The sequence below is a fragment of the Protopterus annectens genome, chromosome 12.part0, assembly GCF_019279795.1.
Source record: "Protopterus annectens isolate FY-2018-M chromosome 12.part0, PAN1.0, whole genome shotgun sequence".
NCBI classification, from domain to species: Eukaryota; Metazoa; Chordata; order Ceratodontiformes; family Protopteridae; genus Protopterus; species Protopterus annectens.
In genome coordinates, this window is record NC_056746.1 from 1,069,974,943 (window position 1) to 1,069,997,667 (window position 22,725).

Genomic DNA, 22,725 nt, shown 5'->3' on the forward strand with positions numbered 1-22,725 from the left:
CCCAAGAGGATGGAGGGAGGGAGCAGATACTGCAGCAGTGATCATTCGAACATTTACTGTTATGCTAAGTTCAGCTTATACAACTGTACTATGTTCATCCTATTGATCACTGCTGCAGTAGCCTTAGCTATATTGGTAGATTGCCATAGCTAACTATATTTGGGAGGTGGAAGGAGAACCGTCCAGGATTCCCTGGAGAATTATCCTAGCAGAGCTTGATCTGGGCCTAGAGTAGGACTCAGGCTTATAGTGTTTTGTAAAACTATGTAGAGAGTACTAACTAGCAGCTTCTAGAATATTTCTAGAATCCATCCCTTTCCAGAAAGCTATAGATGAAGCTAAGACCTTGGTAGAGAGGACCTTAACCCTGCCTGGAATAGATTTGTTATGGTGAGTATAACAAAAGGTAATAGCCTTAGACAACCATTTAGCAATACTCTGTTTTGAAAAAGGTTGACCCTTCCTCTTATCTTCACAAGAAATAAACAATTGATCCAAAGATCTGAAAGACATAGTTTATAGTTATCTATTTGTCTTTGTTTACCAGGAAAGTCCAACTAGGTAATATCCATTTTCAGAGGAGACCCTGGGAGAAAAGTTCCATTTTCTTACACTGCTTTATACTAAGTTCCAATTAAACACAGAGTAGTTACATTTCTATTTACATCTGTACACAAACAGTGGTTACATTTATACATTCTAAGACATTACAGAGGTTAAAGTTACTAAAGAGAAAGCACACATGCAACTTAGTGGATTGTACAGGCAGCAGTTATGTATAAAATTGTTTTATCATTTCAGTGAGAGGTTGAGAGTATTCTGTTTAAGGATAGTATTTGGAGCATATCATACAGTGAACACAAAGTATTAACCTTGTGATGAGCATGTGCAGGACCAGGATTGGTTAAGATGTTGTTTAAGCAGTGGTTTAAAACTACTGAGTTTGTCTGAGAGTTTTATTTGTGTGGGGATACTATTCCAGAGTTTAGCACCATACTGGGAGTAGAGTGAGTGTCCTGCAACATTATTTGACGTATTTGTAAGTAATAAGAATTTGTTACTAGAGCACAGGTTCCTTGCTAGACAGTAGGCAGGGGATTTGTCTGGATGATGAATGAGTTTACGTGCTGTAGTTAGTTGTGAATATGTTAGGTAGTTTTGTAGTTCAAGCCAGTTTAATTGCTTTAAGCTATGACAATGGTGGGGAATCGGTGCCGAATTTAGCTATTTTATTGCAGCAGGAGTCAAGTTTCTTTCTTTGAGTGTTGTTTAAGTTTATTAGGATAGGAGCAGCATATAACAGAGTTGGCAACAAGAAGGTGGTGGCTAGAGTTGTTTGCAGTATCTGTAAGGAATCAATTGTTCCTATAAAGGGAGCCATATAGGAGTATAGGAAACTCCTGGAATAACCTTGTGTTCATCATGATTAACCACAAGAATGGTTAAGGAGAGGCAAATTCAAACCAAAAGATGAAAGGTTAATATTGGCATATCAAGTTAGTGGGCTATGAACACATTGGTTTACAAAGTCCATTGAACATTTGGGAGAAACAGACAAATGTAGGTTTTGTAAAACAGAATTGGAAACAGCTGGACATCTTGTTGCTGGTTATGACATACTAATGGCAGAAGGACTGTATGCGGAAAGGCATAATAATGTGGCCAGACCGTTACATTGAGGATTGTGCAAACATTATAATATTGAAGTAGCTGAAAAGCACTGGAAACATGAGCCACAAAGCATCATAGAAAATGATAAAGTCTACATCACATGGGATCACCCATTACAACAGTTCAAAAAATAAATGTGAGAAAACCAGAAATAGTCCACGAAAAGAAGACAAAGGTAGTATTGAGCATTGAAATCGCTACACGCAGTAACTACAGCGTCTTGCATACAGACAAAGTCATACAATATCAGGATTTGAAGGCAGAAATGAGAGCAATGTGGAAGAAAGATACCCAAACAGTTCAAATAGTAGTAGGATTAGTGCGTCTTATAAAAAAATCTACAATTGGATTTACATACGTTACCGATACATGTAACTCCATACGAATTGCAGAAGGAGTCATTACTGGGCACATTGCGGGTGCTGCAAAGAGCCCTTCTGGCTAACATCAAAGATTGAAACAATACTAATTTCATGAACTTTAATCATACTTTGACTTAGGAGTATGGTCCATTCCTGTCATGGTATTAGAAACCCAAAATACTTGGAGAAATTAAAAAAAAAAGGGAGCCCAGTTTCTGGTATGCATATTTAATGGTGTGCAGTATATGCTGATCATATTTGAGAATTTTGATAATATTTGATTGTCGTCTATTATAATGCCTAGAAGTTTACTGTGAGTTACAGTTTCAATGACAGTATTATTTGCTGAGTTTATGGTAAAAGATTGCTTTTGATATCAGCAACTTTTTGAGGTAAACAAGCATTAACTTAGTTTTCTTGGGGTTAAGTAGGAGGCTTGATTATTTGAACCAGGTTTCTACAGAGGTGAAAGATGTTTGGGTAATGCTTTGGAGCTTATTTATTGTTCAGGATGCACATATCAATATTGAGTCGTCTGCATGCTAAACTAAATGAGCATAGTGAGTAGAGCTGTGGAGGTCATTAATAAATATATTAAATGGAAGAGGACCCAGGACAGAGCTCTGAGGGACACCTGTAGTAAATGGATGAAAGGATGAGTAGGTTTGTTGCCTTCCAGATAGGTAACTAAGAAACCATAACAAGGAGTATTGTGAAAGTCTTATTAAGGAGAGTCAAACAAGCAGTTGCTGGTGCAAGACAGTATCAAATGCCTTTGACAAGTCTAAGAACATGGTGGACACAAGCAGACCACTGTGACTTTTGTGGCCATTTTTATGTAGTCTGGTGGTAGTCGGACTACATCTACAGAAGCAGTTTTTAGTTTAAAAAGCAGCAGGCAGTAACACACACACACACACACACACACACACACACACACACACACACACACACACACATATTCACACACGAACATGCACACACACACACACACACACACACACACACACACACACACACACACACACACACACACACACACACACACACATATACGCATGCACACACACACACACGCATGCACCCACACACATACATGCACACACTCACATACACAAACACTTTCACACATCCTCCAAAGCTGATAGAACTGGAGGAATGGATGTAGGTTCTGAAAAATACTTCTGTAACAACTCATAATATTTTCTAAGGGACTGCGAGAAACCTCAGTGTTCTCCCACTGAAAACAGTGGAATATTCTAGCAGTAGAGTCACAGAAAAAGAACCTCCCCACAGGGAGAATCAGAAACCGATCTTTCCTCTGAATCTGAATCAGAAAGCTATAGGAAAAAAAAACAGAATTCATCCCCGCACCTTCATATTCAGATTCAGAATCTTGAATCGCTTCAGGAAAAGAGGAATCCCTCTTTTTTTTTTTTTACCAGAAACTACTTTACAAGAAGGATCATATATCCTGAATTAAACCATGTGTCAGACCCAGTAAATTATGTCTGTCTAAAGAAATTTGAGGAGGAGTAGATATATGATTGGTTTTCTGTTTCCCTTTGACAGGAAAAATAGAGCTAACCATGTTACTAATGGCAGCCACTGCTTCCCCATTGACCGGCACAACAGGGAAACCTTTCCTTTTCCTTCTCCCAGGACTGACAAGAGTGGTTCTCCCTTTGCAATGAGAGGACTCTAACAGCCTCAGAGGATGTGGCTAAGCCATGGTCCACAGTAGGTGTAGGTGGTACACCATAGGATCCTGGGTAAAAGATGAGTGGTCTGAGGAACAAAGTTGTCACAGCAGAGACACCCACTTTGTGGCTGAGGCAAATCATTATCCTGCTGTGGTGTCAAAGGCTGTTTGCTTAACTTTTTCTTTCTGTGGCTGGAAGAAGGACCGACTATGGGACCCATAGAAAATGATGTCTCTTTACGGGGGAAGACAAGCAGCAAATGCCAGTAAATCTACCAGTGCACAAAGGGTACACAGTAAAAAGCAATTTCAAACACTATGCCAGCCCCACCAAGGAAAAATAAACACAATTTCCCCACTGAAGATATGTTTTCAGTTAGTTAGCACTACTTTCACACTGACAGAAAAAATGAGTACTCCATTTAAAAGTACATTACAGTTTTTTGACAGTCCATTAAAACACAACACTCCTAGCTTTAAAATAACTTTCCTGAAGAGAAAAGTAATAAAACATCAATAAATTTAAGAAAATTGAAGTTTTTTTCCACAAAGGGAACTTATTTGCCCAGCAATGGAAAGCACAAGTCGACTGTTGATCCTCAGTCTCAGAGGAGCATACTCTTAGGCAGCAGTAGTTCAGTCTTGTCTTTTAAGTGGGTCAGCTTAAGCTGCTTGACGGTTTAGGAGTGTGAAAGATGCTCTGAAGCTTTGGCTGCTGGCCAGTCATTATATCCTTTGCACGATATAATCCATATAGCTAAGGCTACTGCAGCAGTGATCAATATGATGAGCATCTATTCTTTTGACTCTTTCCATTTACTTTAATTCATACTGTGATACTCCATAGGGCTATAAGTACAAGCACTTTCCATGTGGTATGTATTCCTTGCATAGATTCAGGATTCTTTTTTTTTTGGATATGCTATTCCCCTGACAAACTTCATAAGCATTTAAATCAACATAATTATGAAATATGTCATTATTATTGCTATATGCCTAATAAAAGATGTCTCTGTGACTGTGCAGCTGTTTCTGTGCACAAACGTGTTCTTTGCTTTTCACACTATGCACTTATTTTACAGTGAGCAACTCTTACAAGCTAAACAAACCGAGATACTGAGAAAATTTGCTTCTTTAATTTTTACCATTTGAAACCAGATCCTGTGCTTCTTTTTATATTCATATATCAAGTAGCTTTTGATACTATAGGTTTATCTGTTACCCTAAATATGTAAGCAATGTGCTTACAGCTCTCTTTTCTGTGCCTTTTATCCCTTTTACTTTATCTTTAGTCAAAATACTACACTCTATACTGTTTCCTAATTTAAATGTAACATCACACATTAATTCTGAGCATTTCTTGCAAACAGTCTAATATCTCCTATTGCCTTACTGTTTCTGATGCATTTTTCATCTTTATTGTGTCAGCACGTTTTCCTTTAGTATCAGTGAAGAATTCCTGTTCATGTTTCCATTAAGCAACTTCTTCATAAAATGATTCTTCCTAACACAGTTTCTGCAAAACTGATTAAACAGATGTCACTTCTTGTCGCGCATCCAGTCAGGATAAAATAGAAGAGTCTTTGTGGGTTCTTTTCAAGTAACTTTATTATGTACAAACTCAGGATTGAGGCCTAATAACGTTAACTGAGATAAACTTATCAACAAACTAGCTATTGCATTCATACATGCTCACTTTCTAGCTGCACTCTCCGAATGGCACTTAAGCAAGCAAGAGCTTGCTCTCTCTCTCTCTCTCTCTCTCTCTATATATATATATATATATATATATATATATATATATATACATGTGCCAACCTTGAAACGCTTCTTAAAGGTACAAGACACACACACTATTCTACATCCTCCCTCTTTGAGAAATAGGTCATGCAATATTGACAACATCAATTGACATGTAATCGATGCAAATAATTCTTTGCCATGCAATTATACAGAACTAAACGCATATAGACGGTTATGTCCAGGTTGCTGTGTATTTCTCACTGGGTCTGGAAATATGACCACATCGTGTGACATAAAAATTAGAATCAGGTCTAGCAACTAGGACTGTCTCTGCTGAATGTTCAACTTTAGGGACATCAGGAACATCATCAGGAATGGCAGTAGAAGTTAAGACATGTCCTGCAACAGGAACATTGTCTGCATTGCTCTGAGATCTAGAGCCTTTATCACAGGAACAATGCTGCGATATCAATTCTGGTACAAGAAGAAGTCTATGATTTGTCCTGTACTCCACACCCTCAGATTCTACGAAGTAGGATCTCAGCTCAGTATATACACCTATTACTTGACCAATCTGGTTAAAACCTTTCACGGTTTGTATCTTCACTTTCTCTCCTTCTTTCAATGGATGAAGAAATATGCTCGATTTATCATAGTTGAACTTGTGGAAAAACAATTTCTGAATGATGTGCCTCTAATTGTTCTGTTGTTCTTAGCTTTACACCTCAACAAACTGGAACTAATAGGCAATGTTGTTCTGGTTTGCCTAGACAGAAAGAAGTCTATGAGCTGGCAAGCCAAGTATATCGTCATGGGGTATGTTTTTGAGATTAAGTTCAAAAATATTTCGATATTGTCATGCTTTGACCTCTCAAGTAATTGCTTTGCACTCTGTACTGCATGTTCAGCTAGTCCATTTGACTGTGGATATTCTGGACTATAAATAACATATACAAAGTCCTATTCTTTTGCAAATTTCTGAAAACAACTGACTGGTAAATTGGGTACCATTGTCAGAAATAACTTTGTGTGGACTACCATGGACTGAGAAATGACATTTCTACTTGGTAATAACAGCAGTAGATATTAGATTAGGCAGTAAATCAATCTCAAACCAGTTTGAATAAGAGTCTACCAACACTAATTAATGCTGATTGTTCCACTCGAATATATCCGTGGCTACTGTTGACCAAGGTAGTTCAGGAACTTGACTTAGCTGAAGTGGTTCTTTTTGCAAATGCGGTTTAGTACTATTGCATACTGAATGAGAAGAAAGTACTTTATCAATGCCAAAATACTAGTTTTCTCGACTTTCTTTTTGTAGATTCAGAACCTGGGTGACCACGGTGCAAAATGTGGATATATTTATGTTGTAAGGAAGCAGAAACAACAATTCTAGGACCTTTGAAAATAATGCCATCTTCCATCAATATCTCATCTCTGTGAGGAAAATACATTTGCACTTCAGGTGGTTCACTAGATTGGTTTGATGGTCATCCAATATTAATGTAGTGGTTGAGCTTTTGCAAAACTGGATCAATCTTTGTATGATCTCTCAGCTCAAGTCTCATGATAGAAACATTATGCACTTCCATGATGTCAAAGTCAAAATTCTCTGCATGAAGCTTTTCTGTTGTACTTCTGGGTGATTTAGATAAGATATCAGTCAGATAAAGAAATTTGCTTCTTGTATAGACCATTTTGAAGTTGTACTTTTGCAATTTGAGCATCATTCTTTGTAATCTCGCTGTAGCTGAATGCATAGGCTTCTTTAGAATAATAACTAGAAGTTGGTGATCAGTTTCAATCTGAATAGCTCGACCATAGATACAATCCTGAAACTTTGAACATGCAAACACTATTGTCAAAAGTTCTTTCTCAATTTGAGTATACTGCATTTCAGTTTGGGTAAGAGTTCTAGATGCATAGGCTACTGGTCTGCCTTCTTAAAGAAGAACTGTGTAAAGACCAAATTTTGAAGCATTACAGGAAAGAGTTACTGATTTATTAACATCATAGTATCTTAATGTAGGTGGGGTGGCAATTTTCTGCTTGAGGTCTTCAAATGTTCTCTGGTGCTGTTCCAACCAAGACCATATAACATTTTTTCGCATCAGCTCTCTCAAAGGTGCTGTCAACTCACTGACGTCTGGCATAAACTTGCCTAAATAGTTGACCATATCAAGAAAACATTGTAGAGCCTGAACATTATCTGGTGCTGGCATCTCAAGAATGGTTGCTTGTTTGGACAGGTCTGGCCGCAAGCCAGTGCTAGTGAATAAATGACCCACTACTAGTAGTCTGAATTAGCACTTCAGAGGACTGAGCTTTAAGTTCACTTCACCTTAAGGTTTCTGTCATGCTCTGCTTCACCATTGCCTCCGACCAATATATCATCTACTATTATGGCACAAGAATAACCTGAAAAAATTTGCTCCATTTCATGCTGAAAGACCTCACTTGCAGAATTTATTCCAAATTGCTGAGGAATCTATGTTTGCCAAATAGGGTACTGAAAGTAGTCAGTAATGAGGGTTTGCAATCAAGCATCACTTGTCAAAATGAATATTTTGCATCCAAGACAGCAAAAATTTGGTATTAGGGCTGTGACTTCCTCGGCTGCATGCATTTAATGCTTTGTTCAAACCTCTTGGGTCAATACATATTCTGATTCTGTCTGTGCCTTTTTTGTGGACTGTTATCATGGATGACATCCATTCAGTTGGTTATGTAACTGGACAAATTTACACCTTGCTGCACCATTTTATCCAACTGAGCTTTAACTTTATTCTGCATAGCTATCAGAACTTTTCTTGCTGGTCTGACAACTGGACTGACCTCTGGGTCTAACTTCATAGAATACACAACTGGAAGTTTGCCTAACTTGTCATCGAAAACGTCATCATACTCTGAGAAAATAGCTTCAGTAAAATTGGAACTAGGAGATGTGCTTATATGATGGACTTCTTTGGTAAAAGAAAGCAAATTCATTCAGAAACTGTCTCTGAGACCCAATAATGACTGAACAGGTCTTTGGACCATATAGAATAACAAACGGTAACAGCTCCTAGCCAAATAAAATGAAAGCACTACTGAACCTTTGGTTTTAATTTCTTCACCCTCATAAGCAATAAGTTTCACACTACTAGCCACATTGAGTTGTTCACCAGTTCACAGCTTAGCAAATGTGTCTGCTGACATAACATTATACTTCGAGCCAGTGTCTACTTTGAGCTCTGCGGATTTGCCATTGATCTGGACAATACAAAACACTTCATTCCTTGGCAATAAATTTACTGCATCAGATTTTCACATATTACAGATACACCATCTACATAGAAAGTAGAACTGAAGCTCTTGCTTTAAGTGACCCTTCTTTATAACTGTGTGAGGTTTACTTGATTTGCTAAACTTTTCAAAAATGCTTCCATTTTTTACAATTGTGACATTGCTGACCAAATGCTAAGCATTTTTCTTTTTTAGACTCATGATTGGCACCACAATTGTGACAGTTAACAAAAAACTAGATTTGGGCTTTGCTGACTCACCCTTGTACTGCACTGAGCATGTCCTTTTCTTAGAACTTGCTGGAAAACTACAGGTTTTACCTGGGGATCCTGCAGGGGAGGCAGGTGCCATGTGCTTAGGCCTGCTTCTGCTAGCCACATGTTGCATACTGTCTGCATTTGCTCTGGAGCCTGCTGAAACCATGCTCTTATCACTTGCAAGCATACTCGTATACCTTTGTGTAACTTCATAGATTTGACGAATCTCAATAGCTTTGCTCAGTGTTAAATCACTGTCCCAAAGCAAAATCTTTCTCACTGCAGCACTATTAATACCATACACAAGCCTGTCCTTTATCAACTCATCTTTTAATTCACCAAACTGACCTGTTTTAGCCTTGTTTTTCAGGTCTGTAATATAAGCTGCAAAAGTCTCCCCTAGTTTTTGATCTCTTTTGTAAAACAAATGCCTCTCTAATGTAATATTTGTCTGGGGGGGGTTACACATTTCCCTGAACTTAAATTTCAAACACTCAGGGTCTTCCCTTGATTCAGCCTGTATAATAATATGATGGTTTTTACCTTCTCCCTCATATATTGCTGGTGCATACACAAATCAACACTCTCTTTCAATGGCATCTGACCTAGTTAGGTTTAGCAAAATGAATGCTCTGGTGCATGCATATTTGTCAGAATAAGCTGCTTGTATAAAAATATCATATTCTTGCTCAAATATTCTCCAGTTCTCTGCAATATTTTGATCAAACACCAATGGTGATGGTTTTCAAAATCTGTCTGCTATATTAACACATACCAGTGAAGGCTTTTGCAAGTCTGCATGAACACACACACACACACACACACACACATATACATATACCAGAAATTTATGCCAGTATTTGTAACTATGCCCAATAGCAGAACAAGCCCCTGAATAACTGAACTTTGCAAAATAAGTCTCTGGGGCACTGTGATACTCTTGAAATTACTGTACTGTAAGAAATTATCTATTAACAGTGTAAGAAACATTTCAACATAACGGCACTGTGTGAATGAACTAGGAAAAAGAAGCTCAGAATAAGAAACATTTTGAAGTACCTGTACTTTGCAAATAAACAGCACACAGCACACTGAAACTTTCCCAAAATGGCTGTACTTTGCTACACAACTCTTTATAGTGCAAGTAATGCTCTGTAAAGGTGGCACTTTGTGAATAAATACACCCAGCACAAGAAACTTTTCGAAATGGCTGTATTTTTACTGTACTTTACGAAACAGTTACACTTTGCACACAAATAAACTCTTCAGAATAAATGCAAAGTAATAAGCACACACTATAAACACTTTTACATACTTTGAGATACTTCAAATAACTCTAGTTATGCCCCGAATACAATGCAAAATAGTAGTTATATCAAAACATAGTACTTTGCCAAAAAACATGCAGTTGCCTTGCTTTATTTATGCTCAATGTGCCCTTTTTTGCCCTTATTATATTCGTTTTGTTCGTTTAATCTTTTTTCATGCCCATTGTACTTTTCTTGTGCTCGTTTTACTCTAAACATGCCCGTTTTACTTTAAACATGCTCATTTTGCAATTCTGAGGTAATTACAAATCCCTTATGTGCTTTTCTGATCATTGTTTTATCAAATACTTTAATTTTAAACATTTTGTTTAATCAATAAACATTTTGTGCCTCTTGCTCATTTAATAACGCAGTTTGTGTCCTTGTAATACTCAATTTTTTTATTTTTCATAAAAGAAATTGTGCAAGTTTTCATTACCTTTGGTTCATTTCTTGCCCTTTTTCATGCTTGTTTCTCTTAGTTTACCTTCACTGTTATCTCTGCATCTTGTAGCTCTGAAAAGCAGTTTCTGGAATCCCAGTTCTGACACCATGTCACTCATCCAGTCAGGATAAAATAGACAAGTTTTTGTGGGTTCTGTTCAAACAGCTTTATGTACAAACATCAGGATTGAGGCTTAATAATTTTAACTTGGATAAACATATAAACAAACTAGCTATTACACTTGTACATGCTCACTGTCTGGCTGCACTGTCAAAATAACACTGAAGCTAGCACATGCTTGCTATTTATATACATGTGCTGACCTTCAAATGCTTTTTAAAGGTACAAGACACACACACTATTCTACACTTCTGTTACTTAAGTGCCACAAAAGGGATAAAATGTGCTACAAATGACCTGGGGTCGACTACTGACCTGGGTTATGGAGGAGATGACAAGGGAAGGGGAGAGTAAACAGCTGATGTGGGCTTGTCTAATCTAAGAATCCAGCACTACACAGTTACAGGTAATAACATGATAGCCTTTATGGAACAAGTGCAGGAATTTGCATACTCATAGTGGAAGGCATTGAAGGTTCTCCTGTCTAGGGCTGCCATCTTTTCAAATGCCCAAAGTGGGACATTTTTTGTAGAATTGTGAGATTTTGCAGGACAAAACATACCCATGGCTAGTGCAAATGAGGGAACTTAAATTTTTACAAAAATAAAAGTTTATTTTTGTAGCATTTGAGTTGCTTATGCTATTCCATATAATATTTATGTGTTCCAGGTACAAAATAACTATATTATAGGTTCATAGGCTCATAGGTGTGTACTAGGCCAATGGCCCTGGAGCCTTTACAAGCCTAGCCCATAGAAGTGTCCTGGCATCATGCCGTCATTAGTTCCCGGTGCCTCTATCAAGTAGAGCTACTGGAGTGATCCCCTGGGTGAACTTTCTATTTCAAATCTACTCATCAACATTTCTCTTGAAAATGGCCAGTGAGGTGCTCTGCTTGACATGTATGGGAAATCTATTCCAGAGTATGGACAGTCTCTGGGTTATGGACTTGTCCCTTCAGCATGTTCTGTTGATTGTGGTAATGAGGTTGAGGTCCCTGGAGCATGTGGTGTGGAGGGATTAGGATTTCTTTAGGTGTAAGATTTCTAACAGGGCGGGGTCAGACATGGCTTTCCAAGTCAAGCAGAGATCACCTCTTACTAGATAATATGAGACAGAGATAAGCTTTGAGTCTGTCCATGTAGGGCATGTGTTTAAGGCCTAGGATCCTCTTTGTGAGTACTTTTGTGGCCTTTCCAGCTGTTGCAGGTGTTTAGTGAGGTTCATGCCAGTTGGGGCATTATACTTGATGATTGGTCTAATGAGGGAAGAGTAGAGAAAGATGATGACCTCTTTCTTCCTGGATGCAAAACCCTTGGTAATGAGATGTGCCACATAGAAGGACTTTCTGACCACAGTGGCAATGTGGTGGTTGAAGGAGAGGTTGCTGTCAACCTGTGTCTCCAGATCTCTTATAATGCCTTCAGTGTTCAGTGGGCTACCATCAATTTTTTATTTTTATTTTTATTTTTTATTTATTATTTTGTTGACCAGGAAAGTCTGACTAAAACAGAGCCTATTTTCAGTGGAGGCCTGGGGAGAAACACTCCAGACATATGTGTTTGGATTGTGGGCAGAAACTGGAGTACCCGGAGGAAACCCACGCGAATGCAGGGAGAACATGCAATGTCCACACAGAAGGCACCCCAGCTGAGAATAGAACCAGAGAACCTCTTGATGTGAGGCAACAACTGAGTTTTTCCCAAAGGGAATGACGATGCATTTTTGGCATTAAGCTTAAGGCCATGGTTTCAAAACCAGTCGTTGTTCTCAGTGAGGCCTTTCTGTAGGATGTCTACATCACTTGGGGACATAATAATGGCTCCCAGCTTGCAATTGTCGGTGAACGTGGTCAGCCAGAGTCCCTCCATGTTGGCCTGGACTTCTGAGAGGTAGATGACAAACAGGAAAAGACCCAGGACCAATCCCTGTGGGACTCCACTTGCAACTGGTCGGCGGTCTGATTGGAGTCCGCTACCTTCACAATGTGGGTTCTATCTGCAAGCCAATTTGCAACCCACCTAGTGATACAGGGGTTAATACCTAGTTTGGTAAGTCTATCAGTAATTCCTGAGTGGGGAATGGTATCAAAGGCCTTGGCCAGATTGAGGTAGGCTGTATGAACCACCTTGCCTTCATCCACAGCTCTGGTGACTGACTCAAAGAAGTCAACCAGGTTGAGCAGGCATGATCTACCCTTCACAAAACCAAATTGTGTGGAATCCAGAGTTTGGAGATTCCCTATATCCTTGTTAATTAGGTCCATGATGATGCGCTCCATAGCCTTACACATCAGAATCATCAGGCTAATGAGCCGATAATTCCCAGGGTCTGTATTTGCTCTCCCTTTATGGAGAGGGATGAATGTAGCAGTGCGCCATTCTGTAGGGACAAAGCCTGAGGTGAGGCAGTGATTGAACAGGGCACACAGGTGTGGTGCCAGTTCACTTTATAGTTCATGTAGAACACAGCCAGGAATATTGTTGGGTCCCATGGAAGCTGTATTCTTGGCCTTGGACAATGCAGCTTTAACCTGTGCTGCAGTAATGCTGGGAGCCTGGCATTGTGATTGGTCGGGGGGAGAGAGGGGTAAAGTTGGCACTGAATCTGTATGCCAGTGTGTTTGCAATATCTGTACGCTCAGTATAGGATGTACCATTGTGCTGTAACTCAGAGCAAATCTGGGTATGCCATGGAGATTCTTGATATAACTGTAGAAGGCTTTGTGGTTGTTTTTAGTCTTTGCTGCAATTCTGCCTTCATAGCTAGCTTTAGAGGTTTTGCTGAGGGATCTTAACTTTTTGTTGAGGCTAATAGGGGAGTTTTTCCAGTCTTGGGACTTCACCTTTTTCTATAACAGTTTCTTCCTTCTGTTGTAGAGTTTGTTAATGGCAGGGGAACATCAGATTGGCTTCCTTTTTTTGGGGGAGAGCATCTTGGTTTTGTTGGGTATGGCTACCTCCATGCATTTATGTACATGTTCGTACAGTGCATTGGTGCATGATTCGGTGGTCATGCACCTATTTTCCATTTGCATGGGTGCCATGAAGTTAGCCGCCTCTGTTTTTAGGAGCCCAAAATCAGCTTTGGAGAAGTTTTTCATGATGGTTACCTTTGCTGGTGGTATGGGTGAGATGTCGATTTCCATGGTAATTAGTTTGTGGTTGGATCTAACCAGAGAGGAGTTGACTATTGGTGTTGATCAATGGTTGCTGATATTAGTATTAACCAGGTCAAGGATGTTGCTTCCTCTGGTGGGGGTAAGAACGAGCTGGTCCAGCGCATTGAAATTAAAGAATTCCAGGAAGCGTTGGGCAAGTGTATTGGTGCATGAGTAGTTTTTCCAGTTGATGGAGGGGTAGTTGAAGTCACCCAGTATGAAAGTGCTGGATTGGACCCTTATAGTTTCCAGGGTGCTTAGGAACATGGAATGAGAGTCTTGGGACATGGTTGGGGACCTATAGCAGGCTACAACCTGAATCCCCATCATACCCACTGTTAGTTGTACCTGAAGTATCTCCGATGCGTTATGCTGGGCTACTATTCTGGAGGTATGCATATCCTTAATGAATATGGAGATGCCACTGCCTTTGGAGCTTCAGTCCATTTTCTGGGGCTGAAAGGTGTGGAATGAGTTATAGCCTAGTAGCGCAGGGGTGCTTTAAACCAGGTCTCCATTACAGCACAAACATCGATGTTCTCCATTTTGAGGAGTCCTTTGAGTGAGTGCATCTTGAGATTTAGACTTCTAGTGTTGAGCAGCATAACCCTCTGATTGCATTTATTTATAGCTGTTATGGTGATAATTTGGTCTTTAGAACACCGCCTAAAAAAGGCACTGTAGGGGCGGCAAGAGCCTTAGCCAGTATCTGGAAACTCAGGGGTGACAGATGCAGGCCATCTCTGGCAAAGCATTGAGGTCTGTCAGTCATGTCATCCCAAGCAGACAGATACTGGATCCCCTTAGAATGACAGCAGAAACTTAGCCAATTGTTGAAGGTCAATCATTTTCTGCTTGTACTGCAGTATCATTCTGGGCGATGGTAGGATGGTGATAAGGGCTAAGGTCATACCTGCCTGGGCCACATAATCCGAGAGCTCCTCCATGTCTCTTTTCATGTAGTCCAGGGAGGTATGTCTCAGATCATTCACACCCACATGGACAATGACAGAGTCATACTTGTACTTGTTGTGGAGTAACCTGAGTGCATGTGTTATGTGTCGGATCCTGGCACCCGACAGACAGCTGACTGTTACCTTCTCCTTATTCAACCTAGTGAGTGGGACAATCAGTGTGCCTCACTATTGAGTCACCTATGATTAGTGTATTGGGCAAGCTGTTTTGCCTTAGGGGCTTAGGTTGAGGGGCACACTGTGTAGGTGAGCTATGTGTCTTGTGATTTGTGCTGTGCTGTGGTGGTCAAGTGCATTTCTGATTTGGAAGTCTCTGCTGTTTTGGTAGATTTCTATTGAGAGCCTTCACAAAGGTGGGTGTGTGGTTTGTATTTTTATGTGAGAGCTGTAATGGTAGGTGTTCTGGAGGGCTATGTGTTTCATGTGGTGTGGTGCAGGTGTTGACTATTCCAGTCTTGGCTGAAGACTGCATGTCTTCCAGTTTGGATATATAAGTGTATCTCTCTCTCAAGTCTGAGTGTTGGGAGGTAAGAAGAGAGGGTTGTCTGTGTACATGAGGCAGTTGCTACACTGCCTCAGAATGCCCAAGTTCACAAGATTAATAGGAGAAAGCACAGGGAACTTACCTTTAGACATGCCAGAAGAGATGGTCATTATTAATAAGTACTGGAGCTGTTTCCTTATAGCACATTTAGTGCTGTTAGCACTTATATGTGCTACAATAATTGCTACAAGAAACCAGATGAAGTGTTGGCAAATAAGCTACTTAAATGCAAGAGAGAAGAGAACTAGCAAGATCTAAAGGAAAAATTGAAGCGCAGACTTTCTGGCACCAGTTATAGTTTACCCTAGCTTAGTGGAGCTGCACGGCACGCAAACCTGTGCAAACATGGGCTTTTAAAGCAGAAAGTGTAAAGGAAGCTAGAAACTGCACCTTTTGTTGTAGATAGGGTACCTACTGCTTACCACTCCCACTGATAATCTGAGAGGCTTCCCTCTAATACAGAATGGTCTGGGGAACTCAGAAACTGCAATACAGTCCGGAATACAGCAAATCTGTATCTGGACTACTCTAGTAATAGGAAAGGTGGTAAAACAAGCTAGAACTTTTTTTTTTAAATGTAAGAGTAGCAAATGAGCAAACTGATTTAAACAAATTAACCAATTAACCAATAAAAAAGCTCAAAACTAAGTCCTGTTCCAGCAGTCTTCAATCAGACAAGCTCCAGATACACACTCCTGCCACTAGGGTGCAGGGGAGCCTTCTCCAAAAAAAGATGGCCTGAATTAGTGCTCAAGTTATACAAACAAAGCTAGATTCAGCAGGTCTGAATCTAGTCTATGCTACAAGAAAGTGCACCAATTTCAGAAAGAAACAAATAAGCAGGCACAATAAGCCTTTAACCAGAAATTCCCATTTCAGAAGAGGAGACTCTACCCTCTCCTCCCACAAGAGTGCAGACCGCAAACATTCTTAATATAAAATAACTGGCTTGAAGCCCAAGTACTTAAAACAGAACTAATACACTTTTAGAATAACAAACACTAAGCCTTCAATCAGCATCTCCCAACTTAGAAGTATGTAAGCTACATGTCCTGCCACAGTGTGCAGACCACAAACCTTCTTAATGTAAAACAATTGGTCTGAAGGCAAAGTGCTTAAATCAAAAGGCTTAGAATAACAGTTACAATTTAATCAGGCTACTAACAAGCAGTAATAAATGCAGCAAAATAAATGCAATTGAGTACTTTTAAGAACTGGCAGCAAAAGCAAAATAAAGTAATAAAGTAGGAAGAAACACAAATACAGTAAAAGCAGATGAATAAAGTGCAATTTGTTTTGTTTTGGTTAAGTGGGAAGGGATGAAACACAATAATTTAAGGCTGATAAACTAAGGGGGTGGGTCTTCCCAAATTATGTCTCTCTACTCAGTAGAATAAGCTGATGAGATGGGACTGGGAGGAGTATCCAAAATGAGATTTATAGTAGGGGTGGGCAACTCAAAAGCCACCAAATTTAAGAACGCAACAAGGACTGGACGGGTAGATTGGGAACTCTTAAAACTCCAACAGAACAGAAAACGTAAAAAAAACAAATGTAATACTAAAATAGTATACAGAATAGAAGTGATCAAACCTTAAATAAAGAGCTTCAAATCAAAATTAAATACAGAGATGAGTAACAGAGCAATGCAGACTACACAAACACTTCCCTAGTAAAGAAAACTTAAGCAATATATTTTGTCTTAAAATCTCAGGACATTTGCCATTTTTTAGTTTTTTTTGCAGGACATAACTGCCCAAAGTGGGACTCGCAAAGAGGGACAGGTGGTAACCCTACTCCTGTCTGCAAGCATGCATACTGGCCACAAGGAAAGGAGTTAGGGACAGAAATCAACAAGGCCCTCATAGCTGCCTAGATGACAGACACACCATGATTGATTTATAGTACTAAGTTAGAAAATTGAGGTCAGGGTTTAGAATGATGGCAGGACGAATACAAAAATAATGATAGCTTTTCATACCATGCTTGTTGCCAGAACCTGTTAAATGAGGCTTGAATTTCAATTGCATCTTATTTGCTGTGCATATCATGGCTCTGTCTTCCTTCACCATTATCTATAGTGCTTTCTCACATGTGCATTGTCACAGTTAATCCTTTCAAATGTGTACTAGACATTTCATTCCCACTGCAAATATCCACTGTTTTTTTGATCATTTCAGGTCTGCTTTTCTAAATAACTTCAGCAAGCCAAAAGATGTACCAGTAATCTGTTCATATATTGACTTCCCTGACAAGCAAGCTGGCCCTTGTTTATCCATTCCTGCAGTGAAGATACTTGTGACTCTTACTAATGAAGCATGCCACTCATCCAAGCTCAACGTGCTTGTCTCCTTTCTTTAGTTTAGTAAAATATGCATCCGTAGAACAAATTGCAAATAAATAGCAATTTCTTTCTAGACTTACCCCTAATTCCTGAACGTCTGTCTAATTGCAACTATTTTCATCTTTCTCTTCTTGGAAAGTAAAAGTATTAAATACTATTAAGATTTTTTTCCCAGGTGCCAGGTAGAAATGTAGTACATTTTGCATTTTCAAGCTTCTTGCCTTTCCTTCTGTGAGTAAAGAAAAAATCAAATTTTGGATCCAGATCTGCAAATTTTCTGCTAAATTGCCTTAAAGTAATACATTTCCTGGTGTTCATATATGGATATTTTTTAACTTCAGTTTTTCAATTTGTACTTTTGTACTTCTAAAAACAAAACAAAAAAAGAAACTTGAAAACAAATGTATTTCTTCACTTCTGTTAATGTATATATTTTTTTAAATTCTGAAACTGTATAAAATTCGGATGCTTGTGAATATATGCACTGTGAATGTTTTATCAGCATTCATGAGATCATTGAGAGATTATAGAAATAAGTGCACGTGTAACTTCCTTGAGCCCAGGCATTACGAGTTTTAAAGATATACCCATCTACTGTAGGGTAAATGCTCAGTTTTTTGGACTGCATAGGATATATAATAGCCAGTGCAGGTGGATTTCTGAAGACTAATGGGGAATATAAGTTTAGCCAACAGGCAGAGGCATACAGATTGTTCTGGATTAGTTTACAAAATGCACAGCCATGGGAATGAAGCATTCATTTTTCACCCCCAAGGCTTCATACCTGCCACCAGTGTTCAGCTATATTAAACACAGGTGAGTGAGCTGTGGGCTACAGAATTAGAGTAGCCCTAGAATCCATACTTCATATCACTGCAGGCATACGATTGTCAATTACAAACACTCAGCCTTAGGGTGGGACATTCATTTTTTTCACATTTTCACCTGATATGTGGCTTCCTAACTGTTGATGTGTTGTACATGAGTATACATATAGACAAATAGCTAGATAGAGAGATAAGTAGATGGATGAATAAATATAGATCTATAGATTGCCGGTTTATGTTAAAGACACATTCATTAGTGCCTCTCATTACAAAGACCTAGGTGTGCAAACAGTGAAAATGATGCACTTATTTTTCCACATCAACAAAATCAATGGTCTTTCCACATCTCACTATAAATCTTGCAAAAAAATTAGAGACCAAGAAAGGTCTTCCACTACAAAGTGAATCGGTTTAACTAATTCAGAACAGCCAACACCTAACAGCTGGAAGTTAATCATTAGCAGACATGTTGGTAAGTCCTACACCAGCTGCTGAGATGCTGATATGTTTTTAAAAAGTGTTGCCGACCTGACTGACAAGTTAAAGCTATGGTACCATCCTGCTTCCTGTATCTGCAAATCCATTTGAATGTCAGTTGTAACCACTTTAAGAAGGTTTTGCTGTTATCTTAAAGCCGTCCCCTCCTGTACTCCCTACACAAACACATGGCACCCCAACTTTAAACATATGTAATTCTAGGAGAACTTGTCTCCTAGCTGCATTTCAGTGGTAATTTTACATCACAACTTATCTCCTCAGATTAACACTCTTATACACGTAAGCCATGTGACTTATCGTACTACTGAAGAACCATTCCTCCTAAAAAAGGAAGCTCATGACTGATATTATTTTCCATTTTATGGCATAAACATCATAAGATATAATGCATTACTAAGGAGGTTAGGTTTATTTGCTTCATTCTTGATTATATATTACCAATGCAATGCTAGTTTATTATATAAATATATGAATATTTTGTTCCTGCAACTATATCACTTTTAAATAAATGTTTTATAAAATTATGCTTTATTTTTCCTTCTTAAATTTCAGTAATACTTCACTGATGGTAAGTCACATATTCTGTTATAGCACCGTTTCTCTCTTTTGTTAATTATTCTGCCATATAACTATTTCTCTCTTTTGTTAATTATTCTTCTTCTTTTTCTTTCGGCTGTTCCCGTTAGGGGTCCCACAGCAGATCATCCGTTTTCATTTTTTCCTGTCCTCTGCATCTTGCTCTGTCACTCCAAACACCTGCATGTTCTCTCTCTCCGCATCTATAAACCTTATCTTAGGCCTTCCTCTTTTCCTCTTACCTGGCAGCTCCATCCTTAACATCATTTTCCCAATATACCCAGCATCCCTCCTCAGCACATGTCCAAACCAACAAAATTATTTATAATTTATTTATATTCCTAAATGAATATTAGTATATTAGAAGTTTATCCTCTGTCTTTTCTTCTGCAGTCATTTAGTTTATGAGTTCACTGTAGATTAGGATTTTATGTACCTGCTTATTATGATATACACATTTTTCCCCTGTATTGTAGCATTTCTCCCCAGGTCTCCGATACTGATGGAATCTAGCTCTTGGACTAATTGTGATACAGGAGCAAACTTAATGACAAACTTTAGGAATTTTTAGCTTATCAAAATTCTTTTTTGTTTGTTTTGTTTTATAAATGGGCCCATATCACATCATCAAATCACAATTAAGAGAACGCCTCTTCCACGAACACCTATTCAGCGAGCATACTACTCATCAAACTAACTTTTCAGTAAAAAGTTTCCTGGGGCAAACTGATGGTAGTTCGTCCTAGCAACCATAAACAAAGCCATAAAACTTAACACCTACATAGGTGGGGGGGGGGGCATCCCCCCAACTAAATATACCAACTCTGAGATCGCACTACAGTGAGGATAAGGGCAAATTTCAGATGGTGGCCAACCATTGGTTTGACCTAAGAAACTTTTCACTGAAAACTTAGTTCGATGGATAGTATGTTTGCTGAATAGATGTTCGCAGAAGAGGCATTCACTTAATTGTGATTAAGTGCAAATATGACTATGTCATTGTCCATGTTGGTGTGAATGACCTGAGCTGTACCTCCCTGGACTACAAGAAAAGAGACATGGAGGAGCTCTCTGATCATGTAGCACAGGCCGGTATGATCCTGACCCTGAGTAGCACCCTGCCCTCACCACGAATGATACCACGGTATAAAGAAAAAATGATCAATTTCAACAATTGGCTAAGCTTCTGGTGTCATTCAAAGGGGATTCAGTGTCTGTCAGCCTGAGATGACATGCTCGACAAGCCACGCTGCTTCACTAGAGACGGCTTGTACCTGTCACCCATAGGCTTTCGAATACTGGCCAAGGCTCTTGCCACTCCCATAGTGCCTTTTTTAGACAAGGCTCAAAAGACAAACCCACCGCCATAAATAACAAAAGTAACAAAAAACTGAGGGTAATGCTACTCAATGGCAGAAGTCTAAACCTCAAAATGCACGCACTCGAGGCACTCCTCAATATGGAGAAAACAGATATATGTGCAGTAACAGAAACCTGGTTTTAGGCTCCAGAGAGCACCCCAGCACTACCAGGCTACAACTCATGCCATACATTTCAGCCAAAAAACCTGGACCGAAATACAAAAGGCAGCAGCGTATCCATATTCATCAAGGATATCCACACCTCCAGGTTTGTGGCACAGCACGATGCTTCAGAGAACATCCACATGCAACTAACAATGGGCAAAACTGCAATTCAAATTGTAGCTTGCTACAGATCGCCCACCATGTCCCAGGACCCCCATTCCACATTTCTGGAAACACAGAGAAACATAAAGGTCCTACCAAATACCCTGATATTGGGTGATTTCAATTACCCAAATATTAACTGGGAGAACTACTCAAGTACTAACTCCATTGCCCAACATTTCCTAGAATTTATAAACTCAATGCCCTCATCCCCACCAGTGGTGACAACATATTGGACCTGGTCATCACCAACATCGGTGACCGATGTTCCACACCAGAGGTCAAGCTCTCGCTGGTTAGATCGGACCATAAACTAATTACTCTGGATATCCATATTTCGCCCCCACCCCCAGTCAAAGAAACCACTGTGAAAAATTTTTCAAAAGCAAACTTCATGTTACTTAAGACCAAGGTGGAAAGTTTCAAAGCCCCAATGCCAAAGGATAAAGCTGTCCAAGCTGCAAAATCATTTACTAATGTACTCTACAGGCGCCTACAAGAATGCATAGATTGTTGTGCTAGCCCAAGCAAAACCAAGACTCACTCCACCAAGAAAAGGAAACCAGTCTGGTGGACCCCTGCCATAAACAAGCTATACAATAGAAGGAGGAAACTAGTACAGAAAAGAGTAAAATCCCAAGAAAGGAAGACATCCCTGATCAGTATCAGCAAGAAACTACGATCCATCATAAAATCATCCAAGGCTAGCTTCGAAAGAAAAATTGCCAAGGACTCCAAAGATAACCACAAGGTATTCTTTAGCTATGTCAAGAATCTAAGTGACAATTCTCAGATCTGCTCAGAGTAAGTGCAGAATGACACAAAATACACTAAACCAACCGATATCGCCAACATCCTGGCAGACAGGTTCAGTGCAAACTTCACCCCCCCCCCTCACCTCTAAAAGGGCCCATAACCATGCCAGAAGAATGTAGTGCCCCTGAAATCACAGACACTCAGGTTATAACAGCCCTCTCCAAAGCCAAAAACACAGCATCAGTGGGACCGGACGGTATCCCAGGCTACGTCCTACATGAGCTCAAAGATGAACTAACCCCTCACCTAAACACACTGTTCAAACTTAGCCTCTGCACAGGCTATGTGCCCATAGAGTGGCGCACAGCAACAGTTATTCTGCTCCACAAAGGTGGAGCCACAACAGACCCCAAGAACTATTGCCCTATAAGCCTGACAAGCTTGGTCTGCAAGGCTATGGAGT